This window comes from Mus musculus, chromosome 2, assembly GCF_000001635.26.
Source record: "Mus musculus strain C57BL/6J chromosome 2, GRCm38.p6 C57BL/6J".
Lineage (NCBI taxonomy): Eukaryota > Metazoa > Chordata > Mammalia > Rodentia > Muridae > Mus > Mus musculus.
Genome location: NC_000068.7, coordinates 58,390,222 through 58,411,708, shown reverse-complemented (window position 1 = coordinate 58,411,708; position 21,487 = coordinate 58,390,222). Strand labels below are relative to the sequence as shown.

General features: G+C 40.6%; 1 long non-coding RNA gene across 1 annotated transcript in view; it reads left to right on the top strand.

The window, feature by feature from the left end:
* Positions 1–21,487, top strand: part of LOC108168760 — a 64,492-nt gene that overhangs the window by 28,382 nt on the left and 14,623 nt on the right. The gene's annotated exons all lie outside the window — the stretch shown is intronic.

Genomic DNA, 21,487 nt, shown 5'->3' with positions numbered 1-21,487 from the left:
TTATACTCTCTCCCCCTCTAACTCCTGCTGTGTTCCCTGACTCCTCTCAAATTCATAACCTCTAATCATTATTGTTATACACATATACATATAAATATATAAACCGAACTTGCTGAGCCCATTGAGTATTGCTTGTACGTATATATTTTTAGGTCAGAGCACTTGGAAAATTGAAAATTTATCATCAAGGGGTTCATTCCTAGAGGTGATGAAGATCTCCCCTTCTTAGCAGCCATTAATTACCAGTAGCTCTTCATTATGAATGTTTCTTTGAGAGATTTTTCCCATTTACATTGGCTGTCAACTGGTGGTGTCATTGTGTAGGTCTTCTTTAGGTGATCACGTTGCTGAGATTTCATGGTGGCAGCTTCCCTGTCATATGTAGAAATCACTATCTTGCAGTAGAAGCCCTGGTTTTCTGGCTCTTACAGTCTTTTTGCTTCCTTCTCTGTGATCTTCCCTGAGCCTCGGGTGTAGAGGCTGTGTTGTAGATGTATCAATTGGGTATATCTGACTGTGGTAGGATAACCCACAGTCAGTTGTTTTTTTATTTTGACCAGTGATAGATTTCTGTAACAGTTTCTATCTGCTGCAAAGAGAAGGTTCTTCGACGAGGTATGAGCTACACTTATCTGTGGGTATAAAGATAAGCATTTAGAATACAATTGGGAATTACACTGTTTAGGTTCTCCAGAATTACACGGTAGTAGGTTTTCTAGAGTTCATGGCCTCACCAGTCACAGGCAGTTAACCTCATTAGCAATACAATGGGGAGGGGGATGATTTTTGTCCCATTGATGGAGCCTTAGGTCCAATTAGATGGTTGTTGGTTGCCGCCAAGATATCAGTGCAAAAACAAACCACCATCAACACAAATATTGTGCTTGGATTATTTGTAGCATGTGAGTGTTCTTGCCTGGTTCTTACTATATACTGTTATTTTTAATTATTGCATATATTTTCAAGCTTTCATGGAGTTAATAAGTGTCTTGTGTTTTGTCTGTTTTTTTTTTTTTTTTTTTTTTTTTTTGTAGGACAGATCTCAGTATGTCATTCAGACTGGCCTTGATTCTCCTACAAGTCTCGAGTTGTTCTAACCTGGCCTTACTTCCTGTGGTCTCTTTTCCAGTATTGTTACCTTTGCTCATCTCTTAGGATAGACTTCCTGTAGACTGTACTTCATTCTTGTCTTCCCATTTCCTTTTTGCTGTTTAAAGTTCTCTTGTAACTGCCTGAGATAGAGCGTGAGAAGCCATTCTGCTCTGTTCCGTTATTTACTTTTTGTGAAGCTGCATGCTTCTATTTTTGCTTTGGTTCATAGTTTGTTGCCCATCTGAGGGAAGATGTTGGGGGTGAGATGGGGAGGGTTAGATCTAAACTTCAGAAGGGTTTATATGTGGGAATTTGGGGCATCCCATTCCTCAATACCAGTCTCTGGGCATACAGTGTTGGCTTGAGGTTGGGTGTGTATGAAGTACAGGAAAGCCAAAGCTAGCTACTATTGCTGGGGCTAAAATAACAGATGGGCTGGTGAGGGAGCTGGGAGGCAGATCTGAGGTGATGTAAGAGGCATCTGATATTTGCTTCCATCCAGCTAAACTTCCGATAAACCTTTTTATTCCTGGAAATGATGTTAGTCCATTTCATAAGACTTATCAACTTCTTTCTGTTTTCTCTTTCAGAAACACCTGTTAATCAGACTTTAAGATATTTAGAATCTGAAGTATTCTTAAGTTTTTCTTTCATATTTTCATATGATATTATTTTGCTTAACTTTGGGAAGATATTTTTCTCAATTTTATCTTCTGATTCTTTTGACTATTTAATTTTGACTACCATATAATTTTCCAAAGGGTTTGATTGCATGTGAGTGTGTGTATTTGTACATAGTACTGTTCTTGTCTAGTCATTGCAATAATATCTTTAATTTAATAGCTTTTATGTTGTTTTTTTTAGATTTTTTTCCATGAAAATACCTTTTTTAGTTTCCTCTATATTTCATCCATGTCTTGTTATCTTTGAGCTGTGTCTTCATCTTAGATTTGTCCTCCAGATGTATACTGGTTATTTGTTAGACTGGTATTGAGAGGAAAATTGAAAGCTCTCTGTGCTTGGGTGAGCCATTTAATTAAAGAGCTTCCAAAGTCATTAGGTTGAAGAATTTCTTCTTGGCTTGTCAAATTCCCGGGAGAAAGTCTTCCAGTCTTTGATTTACAGGGTGCAGACAAGGCTGCCAATGTTAAGGAGTCCATGTAGAGCAAAGGGGAGGCATATAGCTAATGCATAACTTTTACAACCTCCTTTGAGGGAGGGTATAAGACATCCTGTGTCAATTATCTCTGGAGTCTCCTAGTCAGAGACCACTTATTCCGTCATCTCCTGAGAATGAATTCTTATCGCACAAGAGATGCAAGGAATTGTGGAGGTGAAATATTTCTTAAGAGGACTTAAAACCATGCGTTCTGATTTCACCCCACCTCCGTGCTTCTTGCCAGCAATCCCTAAGGTTCAGGGGTTTCCACCACATAAGATGAGTCATTGCTTAGCTCTTACCACTGCCAGCTTAGACTCTAGCTTCATGGGTTTGCTAAGTTACCCATCTGTTTTCCAGCTTCCAAAAACTTGTGCCTGAGATTGCTTCTGTTTCCACCCCCCTCCTCTGTGGTATCATTCTCCAAATCTCTTTTGCATGGAATATAAACAGATACTTGAAGATCTGCTTTCCCTTCCAGCCTACCAAATATAGATATTGACCAAATTAAGGCTCCTGGCATGCCACTATTTTTCTGTGCTCTGAAAAATTCAGATCCCCTCAGTGTGTGCACAGCATAATAACATTTGTGTCGCTTAATGTGTCAACTTTGGCTTACTGTGGGGTTATGAAATACTCCACAGTTAGTACAGTTTATAAGAGACAATCTCATTCATAATTTTTACTTCATTCCGGTACAGTATAATACAACTGTGAGCTCTGTGGCTGATTTGACTTTTCATCAACATTGAGATCAATATATAATCAAGAGAAACAAGCGCAAGACATTATCAGAAGCTTATTTAAAATTTCCAGTGTATAGTTTGGGCCTAAGAAAGCAGTGGTATAATCTAGTACACTTTCCAAATATAAGTGGCAAGGAAAATTCATGTTCCAAGTGATTATCTTAAGATATCATGGTAGCTTGGATGAGCATGCCCTCCAACCCAGTATAGACTCATTTATTTACATGCTTGTCCCCCAGTTGGTGGAACTGTTTGGGGGAAGATTAGGAGGTGTGGTTTTGCTGGAGGAGATAGGGCATTAAGTGTGGGCTTTGACTTTCTAAAAATCCATGCCATTCCCAGTTAGTTCTCTTTGCCTTATGTTTGTGGATCATGATGGGAGCTCCTAGCTACTGCTCCAGTGCCATCCCTGCTGCCATGTTTCTTGCCATGATGGTCAAGGACTCTAATCCTCTGAAATTCTAAGCACCACATAAATTCTTTCTTCTATAAGTTGCCTGGGTAATGGCATCATATCATAGCAATAAAAAAGTAACTAAGACAGATACTAAAATAGATTGCCTCTCTTTCACACTCCATTAGGGTCTATCATTACTCTAATTGAACCAGAGACATTTCTAGGCTGTTTAATGAGGTGGACTTTCAGATCAGGCATATGTCATACACTAGGATATTCTACACCTGAAGTTATTCCAGCTTTGTGGCACAGAAGTAAATGTATAAGAAATCACCTATATTTATGTGCTAAGTGAAAAGAGCCGAGTCTACAGAATTTCAGGCTTGAGCTCAGTGCTCCAACAGTAACAAACTATTTTCTACCCAGAATCTGTTTTAGTATCCACTCGACAGTTGCTGTTTCTGATGAAACTCCAGAATCACAATGAATCCCTGAAGCAATAAACTATGGAAGCATTAATCCTTCACAAAATTAAAAAATCCCTGAGAAAAGACTAGGAAGACAGGCAAGTATTCTGTTCTGAGCTCTGGGAAGCTCAAACAAGTGTGAGCTAGAATCTCTTTTCTATAGAACTTAGCCGGAGAGAAAAGACATTGCCTGCCACTTTTGAGTTTGGGGGAGGATGATACGCACTGTGTCACTGGTAGGGATATTAATGGCTTTAAAAGCAACACAGAGGAGGTGAAAGGAGTTTATTTGAGGGGAAAATAGAGTCACCAAAGAGGAGGAGGAACCAAAAAAAGTTGTTCTTGCGCTTGTTCATCTTGGGACATAGGGACTTGGAGAACAATTCAGAGAGAGTGTGTTGGAACACAGGGACACTTATAGAGTCACAAATTGCTGCTGGCAATTTAGGAAAACATTATACAATAACATTTTATTCATAATAATAGTTATATCTAAGAACATATTATCCAGGATTCTTTTTTTGACAGAAAGTTATCTTAAGGTACTTTATGCCAACAAACATCTATTGACCTCTAGTGCCAGTAAACAACTATTGGTGAGTCAGATGTGGTTGTATCTAGAGGTTGGGATGATCAGGAGGAAATTTTATCTGCCCCTTGGCTCTGTTTTCTCCTATGCTAGCATTGCCTTGGTAGGCTTTCTTCATGTGACGGGAATTTTATGTTTATGTCTTGTGTAGTCCATATAGCTTTCTATCACAAAATAAATAACCTCTGTTTTAGTGCCTGTGTGTGAGAAGTACCTAAGAGACTTTGATTGCCTGCTTTGTGGGCAAGGCATGATGGTCTCAGGGTCACTGCTTTTAATTACATTGGTGAATGGAAGAATAGTTGTGTTTTTGTTTTGTAGCAAAGTACACTGGTATGGGTGAGACAAGAAATGTATCTATAGTCCCAAAAGAATTTTAGCCCAAAACAAATACATCTGTTCTTTGAATTTCAGGTAGATGCTAAAGACACTGACATTGGTGAAAAGACAGAGGGGTGAATTTGGAGGCACTGCTTGTGATATAAAAATTACCCAGTCAGCATTTCCCATCATCTACCACCCTATTCATGAGATACATTACCATTTGTAGACTCAGGTTCACCTGAGAGAGTGAAGATCACAGAGGTTCAATATGATGTCAGAGTTCTTCATGACTGATTCTTCACTGTTCACCTTTTTTTTTTCTGAAAAAAAGAAAGTTTTGTTAATATATATAAAATTTACATACTATTTTGAGGAGATTTAAAAATGCATTTATTTTTATGTAATGCTTTAGTAATCAGGGGTGGCACTACTTGAGACAGACTAGGAGGTATGGCCTTGTGGGAGTAGGTGTGGCTTCATTGGAAGAAATGTGTCAGTAGGGGTAGGCTTTGGTGTTTAAGAAGCCCAATAATGTAGGCCCAGAGTGTCTTCCTGCTGCCTATGGATTCATATGTAGAACTCTAAGATTCTTCTTCAGCACCATGTCTGCCTGTGGGCCCTCATGCTTCCTGCCATGGTGACAAATGAAATAAACCCCCAAGACTATAAGCAATACATGCTTTCCTTTGTAAGAATTGACATGGCTATGGTATCTCTTCATAGTAATACCACACTGGTTAAGACAATGAATTAAAGTGCATTTCTGGCACAATCAAGAAAAGGGCATCAGATCCCTCTGAGCTGAAGTTGCATATGGTTGTGAACCACATAACTGGGTACTGGAAATAAAACTCAGATCATCTGTAAGAACAGTAGGTGCCCTTAACTTCTGAATCATCTCTCTAGTTCCTTAAGGAGATTTTTATTAATTTACTTTATATGTAATGGACATAATAGCTGTTCATCTAACTTTTTAAATACAGCCTTCAAAACGTTTTTAAATTTCTCTATAAAACTCTAATTTTTATTGATTAACTTTGCTATTTACAACTTCATAAGTATATAATATAGTGTGGTGACTCTCTCCCACTAGCTTCTTGTATTTCTCTCCAGCCCTATCCACCTTACCTTATCACTGCCTCTCTCCAAGGTTCATGACTTGGTGTATAGCACATATGACCATTGGATTGGAACTATTATTGGAGCCTGGTGGCATTATTAGTGGGTTCACAATGGAAGGCAATGAATCTTCCTTTCCTTGACTCTATTAGTGGCAAACAGTTCACTAGTGAGAGGTAGGTCCCCAGAGCTCTTCTCCCATCCTTGTCTGACATGCAGATAGGCCCACTCTTGTGCAGACCCAGTGTAGAAATTAATATATGTTGTAAAACTTTTTTTTTTTGTAATGGCTGTGCATTTCCCAAGAGATGGCATTTTTATCTTCTAGCTCTTCCATCTCCTTAGACGGGATGTCTTTGTTGAGGGCTGAGCATTCATCATTATCCATTCTCAGTCCCTTGTACGGCCATGAGTCTTTGCATCACTGTCATTCACTAGAAATAAAGGTTTCTTTAAGGCAGAGATGATGTTTGTCTATGGGTTTATAAATGCTAATTTTTAGAAGGCAGCTTCACAGTATGTCAATTTGCCAGTTAACAGTTATTCAGACCACTCCCAGAACCTATGAATTTTTCTCTGGCATGGGGTTTTGGTTACATTTACAGTACTGGACATGGATTCTTTTTTTGACATGGAGTGGGAGTCAAATCCAGTCAGAGAGTAGTTGGTTACTTCTATGTCAGTAGCGCCACTATTGCACAAGTGGTCATACCTTATCTGGCAGATTGGTCTTAAGGATAGTAAGATTCACAGGCGGGTAGTACTGTTGATACTTTTTTTTTTTTTTTTTTTTTTTTTTGCCTCAGCACTCTGACTAACAAACACTTGAAAAACCATGTTCAACATCACTAGCCATCAGGAAAATGTAATTTTAAAACTACTTTGAGATTCCATCTTATCCTAGTTAGAATGGATATTGTCAAGCAATCACATAAATCACATAACAATAAATGGTGATAAGGATATGGACAAAGAAGCCCAGAGGGCCAAGAAGATGAATGGGAATATGCAGCAGTATGGGGTAAGGGGTTGCAGGAACCTCCAGAAAGTCCCAGAGACCTGGGATGTGAGAGGCTCCCAGGACTCAATGGGTGTGACCTTAACTGAAATGCCCAATAGTGGAGAGATGGAACTTGAAGAGACCACTCCGAGTAGATAGACATGGCCCCCAGTTGAGACATGGGGCCACCCTCCCATCTTCAAAATTTTTGACTCAGAATTGTTCCTGACTAGAGAAAATGTGGGGATAAAAATGAAGCAGACACTGAAGGAAAGGCCATCCAGTGACCAGCCCAACTTGGGATCCAACCCATATGTAGGCACCAAACCCTGACACTGTTACTGATGCCATTTGTGTTTGCAGACAGCAGCCTAGCATGGCTGTCCACTGAGAGGCTCTACCAACAGCTGACTGAGACAGATGCAGATACTTATAGCCAACCATTGGATTTAGGTCAGGGACCAATAAGAAAGAGTTAGGGGAAGGGCTGAAGGAGCAGAAGGGGATTGTAACCCCATAGGAAGAACAACAGTATCAACTAACCTGGATCCCTCAGAGTTCCCAGAGGCTAAGCCTCCAACCAAAGAGTATACATGGGCTGGTCTGTGCTCCCCTCACAGGCACATAGGTAGCAGAGGATTGCATTGTCTGGCCTCAGTGGGAGAGGATGTGCTTAATCCTGTAGAAACTTGATGCCCCAGGGAAGGGGAATGGGAATGCTGGTGTTGGTGAATGGGTGGGGAGCACGCTCTTAGAAGCAAAAGGGAGGGGGATGGGATGAAGAACTTGGGGAGGGGGAGTCCAGGAAGGGGGCAATATTTGGAATGTAAATAAATAAAAATAATTTAATAATAGTAATAGAAAAGAAAGTAGGAAGAGGGATTAGCAGGGTTTAAAAAGGGAGGTGGTGGGATAAAACAGATGAGGGGGGAGGGGAGGGTTGACTAAATGAAATGGTATAAAAAAAGCTATATGGAAACTATTATTACCAAAGTAGAAAATACAATTCATAACAACTAAAAAGGAATTTGAAGGGAGATACCATACATGGTTAGAAAAAACGCTGTCCCCAAAGCTGTGCAGGAGGACTGAAGATCCCAGTGTCTAGGCAGAAGGCCAAGGTCAGGAAGACTTCACGGTCCTTGGACAGAGAACAACCCTGGTGATAAAGCTACTGTCCAGACTCAGTTTTTGAGGTTTAGGTGATGAGACAGAATGTGGGTATGGTAGAGAATGAATGTGATCAGGAAAGTATGAGTTAGTCAGGTTGATTGTGGGTACTGCCAGAGAAACTGCACATAAAAATCACTGCTCAGGAATCTGGTTATTTAGCTCTAACTGCCTTGTTCAATTCATTGGAAAGGATCCACAGAGATGTCTAAGGCAGTTGTTCAGAGGGCAAATCGCTTGCTACCTAAGTGTAAAGACTGAAGTTCAGGTCCTCAGCAAGGACATCAAAACTCCAGGAAGACATAGTGGCTCTTTGGTGATCCAGAACTCTCAGCAGATAGAGATGGGAATTACTGGATCAAGTCAGCTAGGTAGACTAGCTGATTCAGTGAGCTCCTTCATCAAGGGATCCCAATAAATGAAGTGGGAAGCAGAAGAGGAAGATACTCAATAATAACCTCTAGCCTACAAATGTACATATATATACATACACATATACATATACACATATTCATACATATATACATACATACACATACATACACATATATACACATATACATACATATATATAACAAACACACCTATACACATGTACATAACAAACATACAAAACAACACACACACACACACACACACACACACACACAGACACACACAGACACACACACACACACAAAGCATCTTGGGAAACAGTCTGAGGAAGCACCCAGATCTCATAGGTGAACAAAAATGTTTAGATTGCTGTGTGAGGCAGGAAGTAGGAATTACGAAATATTTTATTCTGTCCAGTATCACAGAATTGAAATAAGACACGCATTATAAAATTGCTAGGATAATCATTTAGGGGTGAGAGTAGAGTTCAGGGAGATAGATAGAGAAAACACACTCCCAGGATTATGTTAGTGACCTTAGAAATTACCTGGGAGGTTTTTGTTTGGGGAAGGATATGTGTTTAGTAACCAAAGGCATGCAAAGATCACGAGAGCAGCCTGCTAATTAGCAATCAGCCTCCCTAATCTCCATGTGCATTTTGTAAGTTTCAGCTGCTACTCAATCAGTTTAAGGGTGCTCCTTCATACAGAAGATAACCCAAAGTTTCCAAGCACCTCCAACAGTGTTTGCCCTTCTCAGTAATCAACACTTTATTGAGAATTTAGTATGCGCCGGGTGCGCTAGGCTGCAGGCTACCAGGATGCTCCTCTGGAGCTTCACTGGTGTGTGGAATCAGTGTTTCCACATACCATTCTTCCAAAAAGACGATGTAATAAACTGTCCTATGAGCTCAAGCATCAAGAGGCAGGATACTGTCACCTTGCCACAGGATCTGATGGATTATCCACAGAGAAGGGGCTGTTTGAGATAGCCTTCAAGGGCTTACTCAGTGCTGTTGATCTCATGATTTCCTCTGACTCAGTAGTGACATTTACTTGCCGTAAGTTTACAGCATTTACGGAGTGCCAAGCAGAAAGTCTTTACGTAAAGAAAAACAAAAGGTTTGTTCTTATTTCTTATTTTTGTGAAGATGAAAGCATGCCGACTGGGAAAATGAGTGGAGGAGTGAGCATAGGACAGAGCCTGGGACAGAGCATAATGTAAGGCCTGTCCTGACCGTCATTAGCAGCCTGGGGATACTTGCCATGTGACAGCACACCCATGTCTGTTCCCCAAACGTGGATTCTAAAACAAAGCTCTTTATGTTGAGATGCAAGTCCATCAGTGGTGGAAATGGGGTTTTTAGAGCTAACCTGCCAAGATTTTATATAAGCTTGGGCCGTGTCTATTATTGCTGGCTAGTCTCATGTCAACTTGACACACAAGCCAAAGGGATCTGAAAGGAGGACATTTTAATGTTTCCACAGAGCCTGAGAGTAGGGCATTACCCTTCCATGGCCTCTACATCAGCTCCTGTTCCAGGCTCCTGCCTTGTTTGAGTTCCTGCCCTGACTTTCTTCGATGATGAACAGAAATATGAAAGTGTAAGCCAAATATGCCCTCTCCTCCCCAACTTGCTTCATGGTCATGGTGTTACATCTGCAGCAATAGAACCAGAACTAAGACATCTTTAGTATGTATAGCAAGAGTGTACACTTCCCAGGGTGACTGTTGGTTGGACTGTGTTTCTCTGGGTTGAATTCTACTTTCTCTAGTCTACAGCAAGCACTTCTCGTGCTCCCTTGCCCTCCCCTTGTTTACCTTTCCTCGCTGGGGATGGAACTCAGCGCCTCACACATGCTAGGTGACTCTTCTCCCACTACACTCCCAGCTCACTGTTATTTTTGGAAGACTAAGAAATAAATCCTATTACTATACTTATTTAGGCTCTGGAGACCTTTGTAATTTTAGGCATCCTGGTACTTACTGTGACAAAGGAGGGATGACTTTAAGGGCTGCTCAGATATTTTCAATATATAAAATCTATTCAAACACCTTTAAATGCCCAATGTTCTCTAAAGGTCCATTCAATACAGATTTTGCTTCCAGTTGTTGGTACTGGGAGGTAATGGGATCCAGTAAGTGGGGCCTAGTGAAAGGTTATTAGGGGCATGTTATTGAAAGGGATATGGACAACTTGGTCTATTTCCCCTCTGCCCTTCTCTCCTGCCACGAGGTGAACAACTTCCTCCATCCTTACTATAAGTCCAAAGCCATAGAACCAGGTGACTATGAACTGAAACCTTTGAAATCATGAGTAAATTCTTTCCCACTATAAGTTGATTATCTCAGACTTTAAACATTTTCATTTTTTACGTGCATGAGTATTTTTATTGAATTGAAATAGCATTACCACCTCCTTCTCCTCTCTTCGATCCCTCCCCTGTCCTCTTGCATGAGTGCTTTGTCTGCAGGTATGTCTATATAGCACATAAGTGCCTGGTGCTTTGTCTGCAGGTCTGTCTATATAGCACATAAGTGCCTGGTGCTTGGGAAGGAAACAAGAGGGCATCAAACTTCCTGTAACTATACCATCGGTTTTGAGATATCTATGGATCCTGGGAACCAAATTGGGGTCCTCAGTACAAGCAGCCAGTGCTCTTAATCACTGAGTCATCTCTCCACCCTCTATCTTAGATATTTTGTCACAGAAATGGGAAATTGAATGACAAAATTAGTATTGAGAAGTGGGTTCATTGCTGACTAACCCTGATGATTTGGTTCAAAAACCTTTGGAGTTTACTGGAAGAGTTTGAAAATGTAGGTAGAAACAAAAATACTTACCAAGAGCTCGTCTTACCAGCCCACTCTTCCTCTTTTTAAAAATAATATTGAGATGATTAACGGAGCAGGATATATGGCTCTTATATATACAGATTGGTTTTTTTTTTTAAAAAAAAACTATATGGAAGAAATACTCAGATCAGAACATTTATTCCATCTTAGGAAGTTTTAAGGCAATGTTTGTTTATTTATTTATTTATTTATTTATTACATTACTGACTGCTAGGACCCAATAAATCTAGAATTGTATTTTCTTGTTTTTAGCTGAGTGTTCTCCATTAAAATCTGCCTTTCAAGGCATGAATTTTACAAAGTAATAACTCTCCCAGATAGGACAAATTCTTCAGCCTTAGTTTATTTTTCCGACGTGTGACTATTAAATCAACCCAACTCACTCCAAACCCTGACCTCATTCACTAGTGTGGCACTGGCACACACCTTAAATTTGAGCTGTAGGGTATAGTAAGAGAACACAAGACAGCTCTCCAAGGAGATGGCCCTGGGTCAACTACATTTTTATAATGCTATGTAGTCCACGCTGAGTTTCTCTTGTGCATACGTGTATACCCAAAGTACCAAGAAGTTCTGTAGAAAAGAAACCTATCAACCAGATGTTACTCAAAGAAACTCAATCTTAGAACAACTTTCTTTCATTGTAAAAGCTTTCATTTCCAGTTTAGCATTTGAAAAATTGTGCTCATTATTTATTTTTCAAACTGTTCCTCTCTCAATCTTCCCAACTTAGAAACCGTGCTTTCCTAATTGTCTAAGTTTAACATCTAGAAACTTCCTTCCTTCCTTCCTTCCTTCCTTCCTTCCTTCCTTCCTTCCTTCCTTCCTCCCTCCCTCCCTCCCTCCCTCCCTCCCTCCCTCCCTCCCTTCCTTCCTTCCTTCCTTCCTTCCTTCCTTCCTTCCGTCCTCCCCCCTCTCTCTCCCTCTCTCTCTCTCTCTCCATCACAAGTGCTACCCTTCCTGGTCCCTCCTCCCAGAGTTCCTCTCCTTATCCATCCTCTCCTTCCCCTCTGACAGGGAAGCCCCCCCCCCATATCCCCTACCCTGGTGCAACAAATGTCTGCGGGATTAGGTGCGTCCTTCCCCACTGAGGCAAAGATGACAGCTCTTTGCTACATATGTGCCGGGTGGGGTGGGGGTGAGAACTCGGACCTGTCCGTGCACGCTCTTTGGTTGGTGGCTCAGAGTCTGGGAATTCCCAGGAGTCCAGGTTAATTGAAACTGTTGGTCTTCCTGTTGGGTTGCCATCTTCTCGAGGGCCTTCAGTCCCTGGCTAAGGCACTAAGGTGAAAAATTAATCAATGGGACCTTATGAAACTGAAAAGCTTCTGTGAGGCAAAGAACATTGCCAATAGGACAAAATGGCAGCCTACAGATTGGGAAAAGGTCTTTACCAACCCTTCATCTGACAGAGGGCTACTATCCAAAATATGTAAAGAGCTGAAGAAGTTAGACTACAAAACAAAGCAAAACAAACAAACAAAAAAAAGACAAATAAACCAATCAAAAAGTTGTGTACAGAACTAAACAGAAAATTCTCAACAGAGAAATCTTGAATGGCCAAGAAGCACTTAATATCCTTAAATTAGTGAAATGCAAATCAAAACAATCCTGATATTCACCTTACACCAATCAGAATGGCTAAGATCAAAAATGCTGTAGAGAATGTGGCAAAAGAGGAACACTGCTCCACTCACTGTTGGTAGGGTTGCAAACTGGTACAACCACTCTGGAAATCAATCTGGTTCTTTCTCAGGAAATTGTAAATAGATCTACCTAAAGACCCAGCATCTAGAAACTTATATTTCATTCCTCCTGTGGTTCAGAGCTTGACTGTTTCCTAAGGCCTATGCATTACTTTAGTCTCCAGATTGGCATTGCTGGGAAGTGAGGGTTGTGGGAAAAGTTTCTCTTGGTGGGAATGTGGGACCATAGTCTCTTTCTCTCGTTCACTTCCTGTTCAAAATGGTGAGATGTTTTCTTCTGCCACGGGCTGACACTGTGGCATGAGGCCAAAGCAAGGAGGCTAACTGATCATGTGCTGGGAGCTCTAAAACTATGAACAAAACTAACCTGTCTCTCTTTATAAATGGATTATCTTGGGCATTCTGTCACGGTGACAGCAGCTGACTTGAACAATTTCCTAGATAAAATCTCTCACAGAAATTCTATTGATTCATCAAAATTCCCCAAAATGTTTCATGTTATCAAGTATTCTATTTAGCACATTAGCATCTGAAAACATTTTTGGATCTCTCTTCAACTTTAGAAGGGAGCTTACTTGTGAAGGTCGAGATGGATATAGAAGCCCTTTTTTACCTCCATATGTCTGTTGACAGTTTTTCTTATTGTATCAACTATAAATTCTCAAGTGTGTTGGGGGATCAAAGAGATTCCTAAAATGTTATTTTATTCCTCTTTCCTGTAATCTGATAGCTCGATTGATCTTCTCTACTCAACCATTCAGGGATCCATGCTTCTGTCCATTTTATATCTGCCAGCCCCTAGGACATGGTCCTCACTGGCATGGCTGTAACAGTTATTGTCACATCAGATTTCCAGACTTGGGGAAAGAAACAACAACAACAACAACAATAACAGCAACAATAGCAACAACAACATACCCCCAAAACAAAACAAGAATGCAGTGTCAAAGAAGCTGATTCACACTGGGTCAGCCACATGCTCCCATCATGCTATGATCAAGTCCCTTAGGCAGTGTCTCAGCATGGTTGTCAGTGTCTCTTGGCCAAGTGTACAGGAGGAAGAGTCAATGGCTCTCAGCATGGTTATTACCTGCTTTGCCATTTCACTCAGGCCATGAAACACTTCCTCATTTACACACTCAGTCCCTTGGTGTTTATTCATTATAGTTGATAAATCAGTGCACATTTTATCTATTCTGTGTTATTCATAATGGACACATCATTACAAAATTGAAAAAAAATGGTGACCATTTTAAGACCCTAACAAATCAGAGAGTAATATTTGTGAAATGGAGACTATTTAATATTTCCATCAGTGAAGTTTTTTTTTTTTTCCTTGTGAAGAAACTCACCCTTTTAGCATGCCAAGAGAGATAGCCCTTTTGGTTTTGAGCTTGCTGACTGGGTATATGCAAGTAGACTCATCCCCTCATATCCACGAGGGACTGGTTCCAGGACCTTCAGGAATACCAAATCCTTGATGAGCAAGTCTCTTCTAAAAAGGGGGGCAGTATTCATCTAGCACCTACCACATATGTAATTATCTCTAGATCACATCTAATAACTAATGTAAATAAACAGTCTTTATGCTACATTGTTTACGGCACTGATATGAGAAGTCGTTTTCAGTACAAACCACATTTTCTTTTCAGATACGTTCTATCCATATAGGTTGACTCTAGACACACGGATGCAGAGGGTATTGAATTTATCAGCTATGAAATATGAGTAACTAGCAAAGAAAATGCGGGGCCACGTTTTATGTATCAGTACTGGTGTTGATAACGTGTTCCTAGCAAATTGCTAATTTAGTTGTCTATTGAGCCTGTCTGTCACCTGTTGCCTGTCACCTGTCACCTGTTGCCTATCACATGTCACATGTTGCCTGTCACCTGTCACCCAGTCAGTCAGAAATTTCTCATTGGTTGGATGGATTTGATATGAACTGTTTGTCAATGCAAACACCAAGAAACTTCCTAGTCACAGTCTTAATATTCTGTCTGTCTCTCCTTTCTTCCCCCTCTCTTCCTCCTTCCCTTCTTCTCTTTCTTATTCTCTCTGTCTCTGTCTGTCTCTGTCTCTCTCTGTCTGTCTCTGTCTCTCTCTGTCTGTCTCTGTCTCTCTCTGTCTGTCTCTGTCTCTCTCTGTCTGTCTCTGTCTCTCTCTCTCTCTCTGTGTATGTGTGTGTTTGTGCACTTGTGCAGAGGTTGGTAATGAGTGTCTTCCTCAACTACTTTTCTTTTTTTTATATTTTTTTATATTTTTATTAGGTATTTTCCTCATTTACATTTCCAATGCTATCCCAAAAGGCCCCCATACCCCCCCCACTTCCCTACCCACCCACTCCCACTTTTTGGCCCTGACATTCCCCTGTACTGGGGCATATAAAGTTGGCAAGTCCAATGGGCCTCTCTTTCCAGTGACGGCCGACTAGGCTATCTTTTGATACATATGCAGCTAGAGTCAAGAGCTCCGGGGTACTGGTTAGTTCATAATGTTGATCTACCTATAGGGTTGCAGATCCCTTTAGCTCCTTGGGTACTTTTTTTAGCTCCTCCATTGGGGCCCTGTGATCCATCCAATAGCTGACTGTGAGCATCCACTTCTGTGTTTGCTAGGCCCTGGCATAGTCTCACAGAGAGAGCTATATCTGGGTCCTTTCAGCAAAATCTTGCTAGTGTGTGCAATGGTGTCAGCATTTGGAAGCTGATTATGGGATGAATCCCTGGATATGGCAGTCTCTAGATGGTCCATCATTTTGTCACAGCTCCAAACTGTCTCTGTAACTCCTTCCATGGGTGTTTTGTTCCCAATTCTAAGAAAGGGCAAAGTGTTCACACTTTGGTCTTCGTTCTTCTTGAGTTTCATGCATTTAGCAAATTGTATCTTATATCTTGTGTATCCTAAGTTTCTGGGCTAATATCCACTTATCAGTGAGTACATATTGTGTGAGTTCCTTCGTGATTGGGTTACCTCACTCAGGATGATGCCCTCCAGGTCCATCTATTTGTCTAGGAATTTCATAAATTCATTCTTTTTAATAGCTGAGTAGTACTCCATTGTGTAAATGTACCACATTTTCTGTATCCATTCCTCTGTTGAGGGGCATCTGGGTTCTTTCCAGCTTCTGGCTATTATAAATAAGGCTGCTATGCACATAGTGGAGCATGTGTCCTTCGTACCGGTTGGGACATCTTCTAGATATATGCCCAGGAGAGGTATTGTGGGATCCTCCGGTAGTACTATGTTTTATGAGGAACCGCCAGACTGATTTCCAGAGTGGTTGTACAAGCTTGCAATCCCACCAACAATGGAGGAGTGTTCCTCTTTCTCCACATCCTCGCCAGCATCTGCTGTCACCTGAATTTTTGATCTTAGCCATTCTGACTGGTGTGAGGTGGAATCTTAGGGTTGTTTTGATTTTCATTTCCCTGATGATTAAGGATGTTGAACATTTTTTCAGGTGCTTCTCTGCCATTCGGTATTCCTCAGGTGAGAATTCTTTGTTCAGCTCTGAGCCCCATTTTTAATGGGGTTATTTGATTTTCTGGAGTCCACCTTCTTGTGTTCTTTATATATATTGGGTATTAGTCCCCTATCTGATTTAGGATAGGTAAAGATCCTTTCCCAATCTGTTGGTGGTCTTTTTGTCTTATTGACGGTTTCTTTTGCCTTGCAGAAGCTTTGCAATTTTATGAGGTCCCATTTATTGATTCTTGATCTTACAGCACAAGCCATAGCTGTTCTATTCAGGAATTTTTCCCCTGTACCCATATCTTCAAGGCTTTTCCCTACTTTCTCCTCTATAAGTTTCAGTGTCTCTGGTTTTATGTGGAGTTCCTTAATCCACTTAGATTTGACCTTAGTACAAGGAGATAGGAATGAATCAATTCACATTCTTCTACATGATAACTGCCAGCTGTGCCAGCACCATTTGCTCAACTACTTTTCATTTCAATTTTTGGAAATGAGATGTCATGGGCTCTTGGATTCAATTGTGCTGTCTAGCCATTGGAGATCCTCCCGTATTCAACTCCCCCATGCTGGGTATCACAGCACCTAACAACTTTTGGCTATTGCTCAAGTCAATGAACTTGAACACTACTTATAATAGCTTATATTTTTAAACATTATCCACACTAATACCTATTTTTAACTAGATTTCTGGTTTATATTGCATCCTGGTATGGTCCAGAGTAGACCAACATCATTATATCATGATCTCTGTGTGCAACTCCTCTGGACCATTCCTGCCATCTCAAATGAGTTTCTCTATTTCAGAATTTTAAAAGTTAATAATTTTAATATTTATCTAATTATTAATTAAATAATAAGCATTAATTAATATAATAAACACTAGTAAGTATTTAATAACTGTTTTATAATAAAATACTGGTGGCACTGAAAGTTAATTCAACCTGCAAAGCTGGAAACAGTACAGGCATGCCTGCACATCCTTGCTTTATGAGATCTCATACAGTGATGTAGCCTTTGGGTTATAAGTGTTTCTTTCCCAGTGGCACTTGCTTTTCCGTAGCAGCAAGCATATCTCTTCTTGCTGGTTCATTTTCTTCTGTCCAAACAAAAGTTTTCAAAGATCTCCATAGCAGGCATTATGGTCAAAGCAGGTGACTGGTTCAGTGCTGGTATTCCAGAGGCCTCTCAGACCTAGACACATGTACAAAATCAAGGATGCAATCAATAAAAACACACCAAGAAGAGCAGCAGAGTGGACAATATCATAAACACATCCTCTTCTTCTATTTGGTCTTTATTTACTTAACAAATATCTAAAAGATCTATTACCCAAGCAGCTTGCAAGAGTTGCGTGGCTCTAGGTTACAGAGGGGACATGGTACACTCACCATCAAAGGCCCCCAGTGGGAATGATGGCCAGGAACTTGTGACAAAAGTGGAAAGTGCTGGGATGTAAGTAAGGTTCTAATGCTTTGGGGACACACAAAGAGCATAGCTAGTCCATACTCTGGAAAAGGGAGAAAAGCCCCCAGGGTTGAGATATCATAAAGAGCAGCACTGTGCCATGATTCTGTCATAGTAACCATTCTAGGTCACTGTGTCAGGATGGGACATCATGACAGGTTGTGGCCCAGTTCACTCCTGGAAATCATATACAGTGGGAATACCTGTGAGAGCTATAGATACCAGTGGTTCTCACCTTTCCTAATGTTGCAACCTTTTAAGTTCTCTGTGTTGTGGTGACCCCAAACCATAAAACTATTTTGTTGATACTTTATAACTATAACTTTGCTACTGTTATGAATCATGATGAAATATATTGGGAAGGAACCCCTGTGGAAATGGCTGTTTAACCCCCAAAGAGGTTTCATCTTAATGGTTGAGAACCTTGGCTAGAGATACAATAAAAAGCCTACCAGGGGTCAGGTATCTGGTGTCAAAATATACTTACTAAATAGCAACTATTGGGTTGAAGAATTACCCAAGAATGACTACCTGAGATGCAATAGAACACCGCAGTTTCCCCACAGTTTCCCTTTAGGAGCAAACATTTTCACATGCTGGATGCTGAGCCTATGAGGTACCCATCTGTTCTTGGAGGCTGCTTTCTCTCTATACTGCGCATTCTCCGCAGGCAATAATGGTTCCAATCACTGTTCAGAAGCTAGCTCCTACTTATCCACACCTTCTGCGTGAGCTTTCGTTGGGTGCTTCAGATCGATATAGACTGTCAATGCCTCTAAGTTTTTCCTTCCCACCTGGCTATTCCATAACCTGCCCAAATTAGTATCTAAAAGCCATATTTTCTATACTTGTAGTCTCTACTTTATAATTTATAATTATAAAAATATACATATTCTGCCATGTTTATATATAACCCTGTACTTCTCATTGTATGATGTCACCATTGATACATTTACTCTGAGAATTGATCCTTCACTCACAGGTGATGTCTCTCCTTGCTCCATTCCTCCACTATCCACCTTAACAACAACTAAGTCCAAGTCCCAACTATCTCTTGGTTTCAGTCACTTCTTTAATTTTTGCTGTTAGGTCCTTAATTGAGGACAACATTGTCTCACATTAAGATATGGTTGCCCAGTAATCTCCCTGCCTCTGGTGTTGTTATAGTGCAGCCAGAACCATCATTTTGAGGCAAAGTCTGGTCATTCTACCCCTCATTCTAAATATTAAACAGATTCTTATGGCCTTTGTGTAAGTCTATCTCCTACATGCAGTTTGTAAGTAGGCTGACCATATGTCCCAGTTTCTCAGAATACTCTTAGTTGATGCCTGCTGCTTTAATGTAAGAGTCCAAGTCCATCCTTTCACTCTCTGGCACGTGCTGGTCTTGTTGCAAGGTCTTCCATTCACACAGCTCCTTTAGCACTCAGCATCACCAATTGACACTGCTCCATCTCAGTAAATGCCATCACGCTCTTCTGATACACACATCTTTTCCTTGCACACTGCTGTTCATGCTCTTTTTTCCTCCTGGGTCTCTTGTTATGCTCTTTCAACCCTGGACAATGCGCAAGTCACAGCCTGGTTCCATTGTATCTCTCTTCTATCATCACTTGGTACTTAGATGTGTGTACCACAAACTCTGAGGGAGATAGAGTTTTAATATTATGACTGTGTACCATGTGTGTCCTGGGAGCCCAAGGAGGCCAGAAGGCATCATTGGATCCCCTGAAACTGGTTACAGATGATTGTGAATCATTATGTAGATCTCTGACAATAGAACCCTGATCTGCTGCAATAACAGTAAGTGCTCTTAACCACTATACTTCTTATTCATATTTTCCCTAGGAAATGAACTGGGCCCTCCCACATTAATCATTCAAGAAAATACCTCATAGACCAGTCAGGCAGGAACATTTATTTTTCAGTTGAGGTTCCCTCTTTCCAAAAGACTGTAGCTTGTGTCAGGCTGACATAAAATAAGCCAGCGCACACAGATAGTACCGAGGTTTGCAAACTAAAACCTGTTTATTATTGAATTTGTAAATAAAACTTTATTGGAGCACAGTTGTGTCCATTCACTGACATGTTGTCTGTGGATATGGTTTTTCTGACTGGTTGTAGCAAAAACCATGTGGCTCACAAAACCTAAACTGTTTATAATTTGGCCCCTTGTAGTACAATGTATTTGCCATCTGGTCTTCATTACCAATGCACAAGACATTGGGAAAAATCTAGAAGCTTGAAGCTCCAAATGTGTTCAGTGGAGCACCAGCAGCAGAAGCAGTAGCAGCAGTAGGTAGGGTCGAGGCATTTAGTATGGACACAGGAATCTTGAGCCTAGCCTAGAGCCTCTGATTTAGAATATGCATTTTGATAAGCTCCCTGGGTGACCCATGTATATTAACACTAGCAAAACCTTGATCTAGATATCTCGAGAGGTTGAGGAAGAGTCCCAGTCAAACTCACTAAGGACAAGGGATGTTTGCATGCATGAGTTTCAGGAGCATTGGTTGTACTAACAAGCCATGTGTTATACTCCAATGAATAGAGTCTTAAATGGTGCATGAACAGAACACAGCCTAATGAAGATTCATAGGGTTATGGGAATTGATAGGGTGAGTATTGAGGGGTGGGGGCAGACTCTAAGTAATTTTAAATCACGTTTGGTGACAATACACTTTGTGAATACAGCTGACCTTGAGCATTTTATTTTTTTCTCTTTTTGTGATCTTGAGAATGGATACAGGAGATTAAGCATCACAGTACAGAAGCAGGGGATGTTTTCTTACACGCCGTTGTGGTCCATTTTACTTCTCTTTCTTTCCCTGCCTCCTTATTTCTGAGTTCTTATTTCCAAAAGCCGCAGTTGATTGGTGCTATGGCTTGGAGAAGCAGGAGATGAATTCAGTGTTTCAGAAACTGTCATTTGTTGTCTCTTGTTTTCCTTTGGGGGAGGGCTCTAAAGTTAAAAAATTACCCCAAAACAAGGATAATATTTGCTTTTGAACCATTGTGAGCATGGTTCCTGGAGTCCTGAAGAATTATACTATGTGTGTCATATTATGAGAATGTTATACACAGGAAATAAATTGTTTGGTGTCAAAGCTTGTACACAAATACCACTATGGTCTGTGGCATGCTCTGTAAATTATTCGGGCTGGAAAGTAGAGAAAGTCTCCAATAGCACAGGATGTGCCATCTCAGAACAGCAGATGTATTTATCCTTCCAAAACAATCTACAACAAAGCCTGGAGTCAAGGCCATAGACTGCTTTCTTGTTGTGGCAAATACGCAAACACAGTGTGTCAACCTGGAAAATTTAATAAATCTTGCTGCTGGCCTCTTCACCATAACCCGTCACAAAACAGACACAGGAAGCTGATTTGCCTCTCTCTTGTGTTGCTGTTGCTTTCCTAAGGATATTTATCCACTAACCTTGGTCTCAGAACTATTTCTATAGCTAGCAAATAATAACTTTGATTGATAAAATTTATCTCTTTTTTCCATTTCCCTGATACAAGCTCAAATGAATCAGTTAAAATA